We start from the raw sequence: 13242 nt of genomic DNA, 5'->3' as shown, positions 1-13242 counted from the left end.
CACTAGAGTCAATAATCTAGTTCACATCGCCATGTGATTAACACTCACAGGTCACATTGCCATGTAACCAACATCCAAAGAGTTTACTAGAGTCAATAATGTAGTTCACATCACTATGTGATTAACACTCAATGAGTTCTGGGTTTGATCATGTTGCTTGTGAGAGAGGTTTTAGTCAACGGGTCTGAACCTTTCAGATCCGTGTGTGCTTTACAAATCTCTATGTCATCTCCTACCACGCTCTATTTGGAGCCATTTCAAATAACTGTTCTACTTGGAGCTATTCTAAATTGTTGCTCCATTATATGTATCCGGTATCCTACTCAGAGTCGACCTGCAGGCATGCAAGCTTGCATCGACGTAACCCTTTACGACGAACTCTTTTACCACCTCCATAATCGAGAAAAGTTCCTTAGTCCACTAATTACTAAGGATAACTTTGACCGCTGTCCTGTGATCCATTCTTGGATCACTCTTGTACCCCTTGACTGACTCATGGCAAGGCACACTTCAGGTGCGGTACACAGCATAGCATACTGTAGAGCCTATGTCTTAAGCATAGGGGACGACCTTCGTCCTTTCTCTCTATTCTGCCGTGGTCGAGCTTTAAGTCTTAACTTCATACCTTACAACTCAGGCAAGAACTCCTTCTTTGACTGATCCATCTTGAACACCTTCAAGATCACGTCAAGGTATGTGCTCATTTGAAAGTACTTTTAAGCGTTTTGATCTATCCTTATAGATATTGATGCTCAATGTACAAGTAGCTTAATCCAGGCTTTCCATTGAAAAACACTTTCCAAATAACCCTATATGCTTTCCAGAAATTCTACATCATTTCTGATCCATAATATGTCAACAACATATACTCATCAGAAATTCTATAGTGCTCCCACTCACTTCTTTGGAAATACAAGTTTCTCATAAACTTTGTATACACCCAAAATCTTTGATCATCTCATCAAAGCATACATTCCAACTCCGAGATGCTTACTCCAGTCCTCAGAAGGATTGCTGGAGCTTTGCATACTTATTAGCATCTTTCAGGATTGACAAAACCTTCCGGTTGTATCACATACAACCTTTCCTCAAAAGAAAATCGTCGAGGAAACAATGTTTTGACATCCTTTCTGCAAGATTTCATAAATAATGCAGTGACTACTAATATAATTCCAACAGACTCTTAGCATCGCTACGAGTGAGAAAGTCTCACCGTAGTCAACTCCTTGAACTTGTCGAAAAACATCTTAACGACAAGTCGAGCTTTCTTAACGGTGATACTTACCATCATTGTCCGTCTTCCTTTTAAAATCCATCTGTACCTAACAGCCTTACGACCATCAAGTAGTTCTTCCAAAGTCTACACTTTGTTTTTATATATGGATCCTCTCTCGGATTATATGGCCTCGAGCCATTTATCGGAATCCAGGCCCACCATCGCTTCTCCATAGCTCGTAGGTTCATTGTTTTCTAGCAACATGACTTCCAAGACAGGGTTACGTACCACTCTGAAGTAGTACGCATCCTTGTCATCCTACGATGTTTGGTAGTGACTTGATCTGAAGTCTCATGATCAATATCATAAGCTTCTACTTCAATTGGTGTAGGTGCCACAGGAACAACTCTTTGTGCCCTGCTATACACTAGTTGAAGTAACGGTTCAATAACCTCATCAAGTCTCCACCATCCTCCCACTCAATTCTTTCGAGAGAGACTTTTCCTCGAGAAAGGACCCGATTCTAGAAACAATCCCTTATTGCTTTCGAATCTGAGATAGGAAGTATACCCAACAGTTTTGGGTGTCCTATGAAGATGCATTTATCCGCTTTGGGTTCGAGCTTATCAGCCTGAAACTTTTCACATAAGCGCCGCAGCCCCAAACTTTTAAGAAATGACAGCTTAGGTTTCTCTAAACCATAGTTCATACGGTGTCATCTCATCGGAATTACGTGGTGTCCTATTTAAAGTGAATGTGGTTGTCTCTAATGCCTAACCCATAAACTATCGTGGTAATTCGATAAGAGACATCATGGTATGCATCATATCCAATAGGGTGCAGTTATGATGTTCGGACACACCATCACACTATGGTGTTCCAGGCTGTATCAGTTGTGAAACAATTTCCACAATGTCTTAATTCTGTGCCAAACTCGTAATTCAGATATTCATCTCTATGATCATATCATAGATATTTTATTCTCTTGTCACGACGATCTTTCAACTTCACCCTGAAATTACTTGAACCTTTCAATAATTCAGACTCGTGATTCATCAAATAAATGTACTCAACATCTACTCAAATCATCTGTGAAGTAAGAACATAACGATATCCACTACATGCCTCAGCACTCATTGGACTGCACACATCAAAATGTATTACTTCCAACAAGTTGCTTTCCAGTTCCATTTTACTGAAACCGAGGCTTTTAGTCATCTTGCCCATGTGGTATGATTTGCATGTCTCAAGTGATTCAAGATCAAGTGAGTTCAAATGGTCCATTTGCATGGAGTTTCTTCATGCATAAACACCAATAGACATGGTTCGCATGTCTCAAACTTTTCAAAAACGAGTGAGCCCAAAGATCCATCAACATGGAGCTTCTTCATGCGTTTTATACCGATATGACTTACGTGGCAGTGCCACAAGTAGGTGGTACTATCATTACTATCTTTTGGCATGAACATGTGTATCACTACGATCGAGATTCAATAAACCATTCATTTTAGGTGTAAGACCATTGAAGGTATTATTCAAATAAACAGAGTAACCATTATTCTCCTTAAATGAATAACCGTATTGCGATAGACATAATCCAATCATGTCTATGCTCAACGCAAACACCAATCTCGATGGTAGAGGGAGCGTGCGATGCTTGATCATATCAACATTGGAAACACTTCCAACACATATTGTCAGCTCACCTTTAGCTAGTCTCCGTTTATTCGTAGCTTTTATTTCGAGTTACTAACACTTAGCAACCGAACCGGTATCTAATACCCTGGTGCTACTAGGAGTACTAGTAAAGTACACATTAACATAATGTATATCCAATATACTTCTATCAACCTTGCCAGCCTTCTAATCTACCAATTATCTAGGGTAATTCTGCTCCAGTGGCTGTTCCCTTTATTACAGAAGCACTTAGTCTCGGGTTTGGGTTCAACCTTGGGTTTCTTCACTAGAGCAGCAGCTGAATTGCCGTGTCATGAAGTATCCCTTCTTGCCCTTGCCCTTCTTGAAACTAGTGGTTTCACTAACCATCAACAATTGATGCTCCTTCTTGATTTCTACTTTTGCGGTGTCAAACATCGCGAATATCTCAAGGATCATCATACATGTCCCCGATATATTATAGTTCATCACGAAGCTCTAGCAGCTTGGTGGTAATGACTTCGGAGAAACATCACTATCTTATCTGGAAGATCAACTCCCACTTGATTCAAATGATTGTTGTACTCAGACAATCCGAGCACAAGCTCAACAATTGAGCTTTTCTCCTTAGTTTGCAGGTTAAGAAAATCGTCGGAGGTCTTATACCTCTTGACGTGGGCATGAGCCTGAAATTCCAATTTCAGCCCTCAAAACATCTCATATGTTTCGTGACGTTTCAAAACGTCTTTGGTGCCTCAACTCTAAACCGTTTAACTGAACTATCACGTAGTTATCAAAATGTGTATGTCAGATGTTCGCAACATCCACAGACAACGTTCGAGGTTCAGCACACTGAGCGGTGCATTAAGGACATAAGCCTTCTATGAGGCAATGAGGACAATCCTCAGTTTACGGACCTAGTCCGCATAATTGCTACTATCAACTTTCAACTAATTTTTCTCTAGGAACATATCTAAATAGTAGAACTGAAACGCGAGCTACGACATAATTTGCAAAATCCTTTTTGACTATGTTCAGGATAATTAAGTTCATCTTATGAACTCCCACTTAGATAGACATCCCTCTAGTCATCTAAGTGATTACATGATCCGAGTCAACTAGGCCGTGTCCGATCTGTGCGTGAGACGGACTAGTCAACGTCGGTGAACATCTTCATGTTGATCGTATCTTCTATACGACTCATGCTCGACCTTTCGGTCTTCTGTGTTCCGAGGCCATGTCTGTACATGCTAGGCTCGTCAAGTTAACCCTAAGTGTTTTGCATGTGTAAAACTGTCTTACACCCGTTGTATGTGAACGTAAGGATCTATCACACCCGATTAACACGTGGTGCTTCAAAACGACGAACTGTAGCAACGGTGCACAGTTAGGGGAGAACACTTCTTGAAATTTTAATGAGGGATCATCTTATTTACTACCGTCGTTCTAAGCAAATAAGATGTATAAACATGATAAACATCACATGCAATCAAATAGTGACATGATATGGCCAATATCATATAGATCCTTTGATCTTCATCTTCGGGGCTCCATGATCATCATTGTCACCGGCATGACACCATGATCTCCATCATCATGATCTCCATCATCGTGTCTTCTTGAAGTTGTCTCGTCATCGACATGCAAGTCGTGATTCCCTTGACAAGAACATGATCAATCTCATACATCACATATATCATTCATCACATCCTTTTGGCCATATCACATCACATAGCATACCCTGCAAAAACAAGTTAGACGTCCTCTAATTGTTGTTTGCATGTTTTACATGGCTGCTATGGGTTTCTAGCAAGAACGGTTCTTACCTACGCAAAGACCACAACGTGATATGCCAATTGCTATTTACCCTTCATAAGGACCCTTTTCATCGAATCCGATCCGACTAAAGTGGGAGAGACAGACACCCGCCAGCCACCTTATGCATCTAGTGCATGTTTGTCGGTGGAACCGGTCTCACGTAAGAGTACGTGTAAGGTTGATCCGGGCCGCTTCATCCCACGATGCCGCTGAATCAAGATAAGACTAGTAACGGCAAGCATATTGAACAAAATCAACGCCCACAACTACTTTGTGTTCTACTCGTGTAGAATCTACGCAATAGACCTAGCTCTGATACCACTGTTGGGGAACGTAGCAGAAATTCAAAATTTTCCTACGTGTCACCAAGATCTATCTATGGAGAGACTAGCAACGAAGGGAAGGAGAGTGCATCTACATACCCTTGTAGATCGCTAAGCGGAAGCGTTCAAGTGAACGGGGTTGATGGAGTCGTACTCGTCGTGATTCAAATCACCGATGATGAAGTGCCGAACGCACGGCACCTCCGCGTTCAACACACGTACAGCCCGGTGACGTCTCCCACGCCTTGATCTAGCAAGGAGAGAGGGAGAGGTTGAGGAAGACTCCATCCAGCAGCAGCACAACGGCGTGGTGGTGATGGAGGAGCGTGGCAATCCTGCAGGGCTTCGCCAAGCACCACGGGAGAGGAGAAGTACTTGGGAGAGAGGAGAGGGCTGCACCAAAGGCATAAGGTGTGTTTGAGAGGCCCTCTACCCTCACTATATATAGGGATCCCAAGGGGGGGGGTGCGCCAGCCCCTAGGAGATCCAATCTCCAAGGGGGCGGCGGCCAGGGGAGGTTTCCCCCCCCCCCCAAGGCACCTAGGAGGTGCCTTCCCTCCTTGGGACTCTTCCTTAGGGTTCCCCCTTCACCCTAGGCGCATGGGCCCTAGGGGAAGTGGCGCCCCAGCCCACTTTTGGGCTGGATCCCTTCCCACTTCAGCCCATGGGACCCTCCGGGATAGGTGGCCCCACCCGGTGGGCCCCCGGGACCCTTCCGGTGGTCCCGGTACAATACCGATGACCCTGAAACTTGTCCCGATGGCCGAAACAGGACTTCCTATATATAAATCTTTACCTCCGGACCACTCTGGAACTCCTCGTGACGTCCGGGATCTCATCCGGGACTCCGAACAACATTCGGTAACCACATACAAACTTCCTTCACAACCCTAGCGTCATCTAACCTTAAGTGTGTAGACCCTACGGGTTCGGGAGACATGCAGACATGACCGAGACGTTCTCCGGTCAATAACTAACAGCGGGATCTGGATACCCATGATGGCTCCCACATGTTCCACGATGATCTCATCGGATGAACCACGATGTCAAGGACTTAATCAATCCCGTATACAATTCCCTTTGTCTATCGGTATGTTACTTGCCCGAGATTCGATCGTCGGTATCCCTATACCTTGTTCAATCTCGTTACCGGCAAGTCTCTTTACTCGTTCCGTAACACATCATCCCGTGATCAACTCCTTGGTCACATTGCGCATATGATGATGTCCTACCGAGTGGGCCCAGAGATACCTCTCCGCTTACACGGAGTGACAAATCCCAGTCTCGATTCGTGCCAACCCAACAGACACTTTCGGAGATACCTGTAGTGCACCTTTATAGTCACCCAGTTACGTTGTGACGTTTGATACACCCAAAAGCATTCCTACGGTATCCGGGAGTTGCACAATCTCATGGTCTAAGGAAATGATACTTGACATTAGAAAAGCTTTAGCATACGAACTACACGATCTTTGTGCTAGGCTTAGGATTGGGTCTTGTCCATCACATCATTCTCCTAATGATGTGATCCCGTTATCAACGACATCCAATGTCCATGGTTAGGAAACCGTAACCATCTATTGATCAACGAGCTAGTCAACTAGAGGCTTACTAGGGACATGGTGTTGTCTATGTATCCACACATGTATCTGAGTTTCCTATCAATACAATTATAGCATGGATAATAAACGATTATCATGAACAAGGAAATATAATAATAACTAATTTATTATTGCCTCTAGGGCATATTTCCAACAACCTCAAGTATCCGTGGGTTTGATTATACGATATGCATCACACAATCTCAGATTCATCTATTCAACCAACACAAAGAACTTCAAAGAGTGCCCCAAAGTTTCTACCAGAGAGTCAAGAAGAAAACATGTGCCAACCCCTATGCATAGGTTCACAAGGTCACAGAACTTGCAAGTTGATCACCAAAACATACATCAAGTGGATCACGTGAATATCCCATTGTCACCATAGATAAGCACATGCAAGACATACATCAAGTGTTCTCAAATCCTTAAAGACTCAATCTGATAAGGTAACTTCAAAGGGAAAACTCAATTCATCACAAGGAGATAGAGGGGGAGAAACATCATAAGATCCAACTATAGTAGCAAAGCTCACGGTACATCAAGATCGTGCCAAATCAAGAACACGAGAGAGAGAGAGAGAGATCAAACACATAGCTACTGGTACATACCCTCAGCCCCGAGGGTGAACTACTCCCTCCTCATCATGGAGAGTGCCAGGATGATGAAGATGGCCACCGATGATGGATCCCCCCTCCGGCAGGGTGCCGGAAAAGGGTCCCGACTGGTTTTGGTGGCTACAGAGGCTTGCGGCGGCAGAACTCCCGATATAGGTTTCTTTATGAGGGTTTCTGTATTTATAGGAATTTCTGGCGTCGGTCTCACGTTAGGGGGGGTCTCTGTGTCATCCATGAGATAGGGGGCAGCCTAGGGGGGTAGGGCGCGCCCTCCACCCTCGTGGATGGCTCGGGACTCTTCTGGCCCAACTCTTTTACTCCGAGGGCTTCTTTTGGTCCATAAAAAATCATCAAAAATTGGCACATCAATTGGACTCCGTTTGGTATTCCTTTTATGTAAAACTCAAAAACTGGCACTGGGCTCTAGATTAATAGGTTAGTCCCAAAAATCATGTAAAATAGCATATAAATGCATATAAAACATCCTAGATGGATAATATAATAGCATGGAACAATAAAAAATTATAGATACATTGGAGACGTATCAGTTGCTTTTTTTAATTTTCTAAAATCAATTACCACTCTATAGCCTGTAACAATTATTTGTGCAATAAGTTCATTCTTATCATTAGTAACAATAGTAATACCTTCTTTCTTAGGGACACAATGAACAAGACTTACCCATCTACTATCAGCTATGGGATAGACTATACCTGCTTCCAGAAGTTTTAGAATTTCCGTTCTTACCACCTCTTTCATCTTCGGATTTAACCGACGTTGGTGATCAACAACGGGTTTAGCATCAGGTTCCATATTAATTTTGTGCTGATATAGAGTGGGGCTAATGCCCTTTAAATCATCAAGAGTATATCCAATAGCAGCTCGGTGCTTCCTTTGAACTTTGAATAATCTTTCTTCTTCATGTTCCGAAAGTTTAGCACTGATAATAACAGGATATATTTTCTTTTCATCAAGATAAACATATTTCAATGTGTCGAGCAATTGTTTTAATTCAAATGCAGGATCACCTTTAGGTGGAGTAGGACCTCCCAGAGCTTCAATAGGCAAATTGTGTTTAAGTAGATGACGTTGTTCAAAGAAAATCTTATCTATTTCATTTCTTTCATGCATATGTAAATCATTTTCATGGTCTAGCAAATATTGTTCTAAAGGATCAGTAGGTGGCACAACAACAGAAGCAAGACCAATTAATTCATCCTTACTAGGCGATTCTTTTTCATGAAGATTTCTACTAAACTTGGAAAAAATAAACTCATGAGACTCATCACCAAAGCTAACACCGACAATTTGTTTCTTACAATCTATCTGATACGTCTCCAATGTATCTATAATTTTTGATTGATCCATGCTATTATATTATCTATTTTGGATGTTAATGGGATTTATTTTACACTTTTATATCATTTTTGGGACTAACCTACTAACCGGAGGCCCAACCCAAATTGCTGTTTTTTTGCCTACTTTAGAACGTAATTTTCTCAACAAACGTGATCCAGGAGACTTGGAGTGGGCGTCAAGAAACGATCGAGGAGGGCACGAGGCAGGCGGGCACGCCCTCCACCCTCGTGGGCCCCTCGATGCTCCACCGACGTACTTCTTCCTCCTATATATATCCACGTATCCCCCAAACATCCAGGAGCACCACGAAAACCTAATTCCACCGCCGCAACCTTCTGTGCCCGAGAGATCCCATCTCGGGGCCTTTCCCGGAGCTCCACCGGAGGGGGCATTGATCACGGAGGGCCTCTACATCAACTCCATGGCCTCTCCGGTGATGTGTGAGTAGTTTACCTCAGACCTTCGGGTCCATACTTATTAGCTAGATGGCTTCTTCTCTCTCTTTGGATCTCAATACAAAGTTCTCCTCGATTCTCTTGGAGATCTATTCGATGTAATCTTCTTTTGCGGTGTGTTTGTCGAGATCCGATGAATTGTGGGTTTATGATCCAGTTTATCTATGAACAATATTTGAATCTCCTCTAAATTCTTTTATGTATGATTGGTTTATCTTTGCAAGTCTCTTTGAATTATCAGTTTGGTTTGGCCTACTAGATTGATCTTTCTTGCAATGGGAGAAGTGCTTAGCTTTGGGTTCAATCTTGTGGTGCTCGATCCTAGTGATAGAAAGGGAACCGACACGTATTGTATTGTTGCCATCGAGGATAAAAATATGGGGTTTATATCATATTGCATGAGTTTATCCCTCTACATCATGTCATCTTACTTAAAGCATTACTCTGTTCTTATGAACTTAATACTCTAGATGCATGCTAGATAGCGGTCGATGTGTGGAGTAATAGTAGTAGATGCAGAATCGTTTTGGTCTACTTGTCGCGGACGTGATGCCTATATACATGATCATACCTAGATATTCTCATAACTATGCTCAATTCTATCAATTGCTCGATAGTAATTCGTTTACCCACCGTAATACTTATGCTCTTGAGAGAAGCCACTAGTGAAACCTATGGCCCCCGGGTCTATCTTCCATCATATTAATCTTCCAACACTTAGTTATTTCCTTTGCCGTTTATTTTACTTTGCATCTTTATTTCTCTTTATCATAAAAATACCAAAAATATTATCTTATCATATCTATCAGATCTCACTCTCGTAAGTGACCGTGAAGGGATTGACAACCCCTTTATTGGGTTGGTTGCGAGGTTCTTATTTGTTTGTGTAGGTGCATGGGACTCGAGCGTGATCTCCTACTGGATTGATACCTTTGTTCTCAAAACTGAGGGAAATACTTAGGCTACTTTTCTGCATCACCCTTTCCTCTTCAAGGGAAAACCAATGCAGTGCTCAAGAGGTAGCACTATCTTAGCATTAACTGTATTCAAGAAAGGTCTACCAAAGATAATGGGACAGAAGTCATCTTGTGGGGAACCAAGAACAAGGAAATCAGTAGGGTATCACCGGTACAACGACGTCCTAACCAAACGGTTTTTAACCCCTTTCTGCGACGGCATTTGGAACCGTCGCCAAGTGAGTGTGTGCGATAGGGTGTCCTTACCAGATGACCCAGAAATCGTCGAGGATAGTCCCTCCAGGGACCCAGGCTGGGGCCGTGTGCGATCGGGCGAGGCATCGAAATCCAATCATTTCCGTAGGTATGTACATCCCACACGATAATCCGAGAAAATCATTTCCGTAGGTATGTACATCCCACACGGTGAATCCTAGAAAATCATTTCCGTAGGTATGTACATCCCACACGGTGAATCCCAGAAAATCATTTCCGTAGATATGTATATCCCACATGGTGAATCCTAGAAAAACATTTCCGTAGGAATGTAAATCACACACAGTTCTTTGTGTGGAAACGTTTGTGCAAGGTGGCGTAACGCAAACATTTTGCTGCCGGAAGCTGTGTGTGATTGTTAGTTCATCGAACACGCCTACTTTCTAGAAACCATGCGGGTTGTTTCAGTTCATCGCCCACGGTGATGTCTGAGTAACCGTTTGCAATAGAAAACCCCAATAAGCAGGGTAATTAGCCTATTATTGATAATCCATGTACTAATCAAACTGATATTTCTTATAAAACACGCCAGATATTTCATATACGTATAAAAGCAACTAGGATTTCATAATCGAATTACATCAGATAGCTTCGGCACTCAGTTACGCCATTACACAACAGCACCAAGTTTCACATGCAGCATCAAAAACCTTTGGAAATTCGCATCATACACGACAAATAGACAGATGAATCTCATCTGGGAACTACAGAAGCGAAAGGCAAATATTCAGCCTTCAGTGACGTTGAATGTCCTTGCAACTTTAGGCCAGTGGCTATGGATAACTAGTCGTCAACCCGTGCGATGCACGGGCTAGTTTAATTTCTGACAATACATAAATTATAGAAGTACTACCAATTGATTATCACATGGGTATATGCTTCTGATCACCAAAAAATATAATAGTTCTCCATGGTTGGACATAGGATAAAGAGGATCAATTTTTGGATTTGATTACTGGTTATACGCTTTACATGTAAACTCACACTGAAAACATGCATGTTATAATTTTTCATGGTAATCCATGCATACGACACATAATTAAATACTTCCAGTTACTTAATGATTAGAGTGCTTCACGTGTGTTCATATTTTCTGTCAGATCTTTTCATTTGTATGTTTATTAGTTCTCAACCTTCTATTGTTTTTGTGGATTGTTATTTTAGGTGAATTGATCTAAAAGATTGTATACCATATTGCATGACCGGAAATAATGGGATTATATGTGTGTGTGATATTTCCATTTAGATGACATAAATGACTTGTGTATTTTTTTTGTATGGACTCATACATGAAACCTGCTGTCCTAAAATCCAAAATAATGGAAAGCATAATCTCTTATCATCATTTATGTGCATAGATGTACTTTAGAATTAAATACATTTGGCAAAAAAAGCTATATGACAGGATGCAATGTTACATAAAAGGAGCATATCAAGTGATATTTCATTAGTTTCTTTCAAATTCCTGCTGCTTCATATACCATGAATGTACTAAAAGTTATCAAGGAATGTAAATTTAATTTTTCATGGATGCAAAGATAACATCAAGAAGATATACTACAGAGGAAACATCAAATCCCAGAGCTAGGTTGATTTGTTCAACAAACACTTGTATTGGAAATACACAATTGATGTTGCATAGGATAAGAACTATACTCTAAGTGCATAGATATACCTGGATGTTATTTAATATGGATGTTATTTTCATACACTTGGAAGTTAATATGATAGTTATTTATGCAAAGGCAAAAGATACATCGACAATTTATTATATATATGCAACTATGAGAATGACACATATTAGAGGCCATGTGAAGTTCGCACGTAACACAATAAGTTCTCTTATCCATGATGCATCAGTTAAAGATCATTCAATTTTACACATTGAATCTCCTTTGTTGAAGACAATGCATCTCACCATGCAAACCTGAAGATTTTACTAAAACTCACCCATTAATATCTACAGAAAGAGAGAGAAACATTATGTCACTCCCCAAAATAATTTTGTTATGTACTAAGAGAAGCATTACTAATAGAATGCCATGATTTACTAATACTGTGAGTAGTTGTTTGCAAACTTACATCATCTCCTGAAAATTTCTATTTTCTTAATTCGACACATATAGAAGGCAAAAGCACCATGGGTGAAACTACCAGTACTAATAAGATTAGATCGGCCATTGGTCTTAAAATCGTAGTAAAAAATAGCATCTACACTCATAAAAACTTACAGTAAATGTTTGCATTGTCTTTCATTGATCAGAAACAGATTTCTGCTAGCTCCACGAAGACAAAGAAGGCCATGCCTGTAGTCCAATGAAAACTATTAAAGAAAGCATTTGAACTAACTAGAAAAATATGTTAGTACAATAATATTTATTAATTAAGTAGGCTCTCACCAATGACGTGGTGTGAATCAATACCAAGAAACAAAAAATATGATTATAAAACTGAAATGTTTAGACTGAACTTATGCATTATGTACCAGACCAACATTTGTAAACCTAAAGTAAAATGAAGAGAGCATATAAAAATAATATTAAAGAAAAACAACATAACACACAATCATTCTGATTCTGAGATTGCAATTCTGGTTACAGGTATTTTCTGAAATACAATCAAAATGCACCTCCATTGCTGTTAGAACAGAAACACGCATCAGCAATCAAACAGTTAGCTTGAATACCAAAAGAAGAAAGGAAAATGGGAAGATTATTTAGACAGCTAAATTAAAAAGTTAGGCAAAACGAATTCTAATAAGATTTCAATGAAGTAATAGAGTTTTCTTCAAGGATTTCACTTTGTGTGACATATTTGATGTGCCAGAAAAGAGCAATCAGATCTATACCACTATGGGTAGTGAAACAATGATAAGAAAATAGATCAAATCCTAGACATTATTCTGTTGTGTATCTAGTACAGAGAGTGCCGATTTGCTAAAACACGGAATATTAATTTCCATATCTAA

This window comes from Triticum urartu, chromosome 2 (assembly GCF_003073215.2).
Source record: "Triticum urartu cultivar G1812 chromosome 2, Tu2.1, whole genome shotgun sequence".
In the NCBI taxonomy this organism is placed as follows: domain Eukaryota; kingdom Viridiplantae; phylum Streptophyta; class Magnoliopsida; order Poales; family Poaceae; genus Triticum; species Triticum urartu.
Note: the sequence above shows the minus strand (reverse complement) of the source record.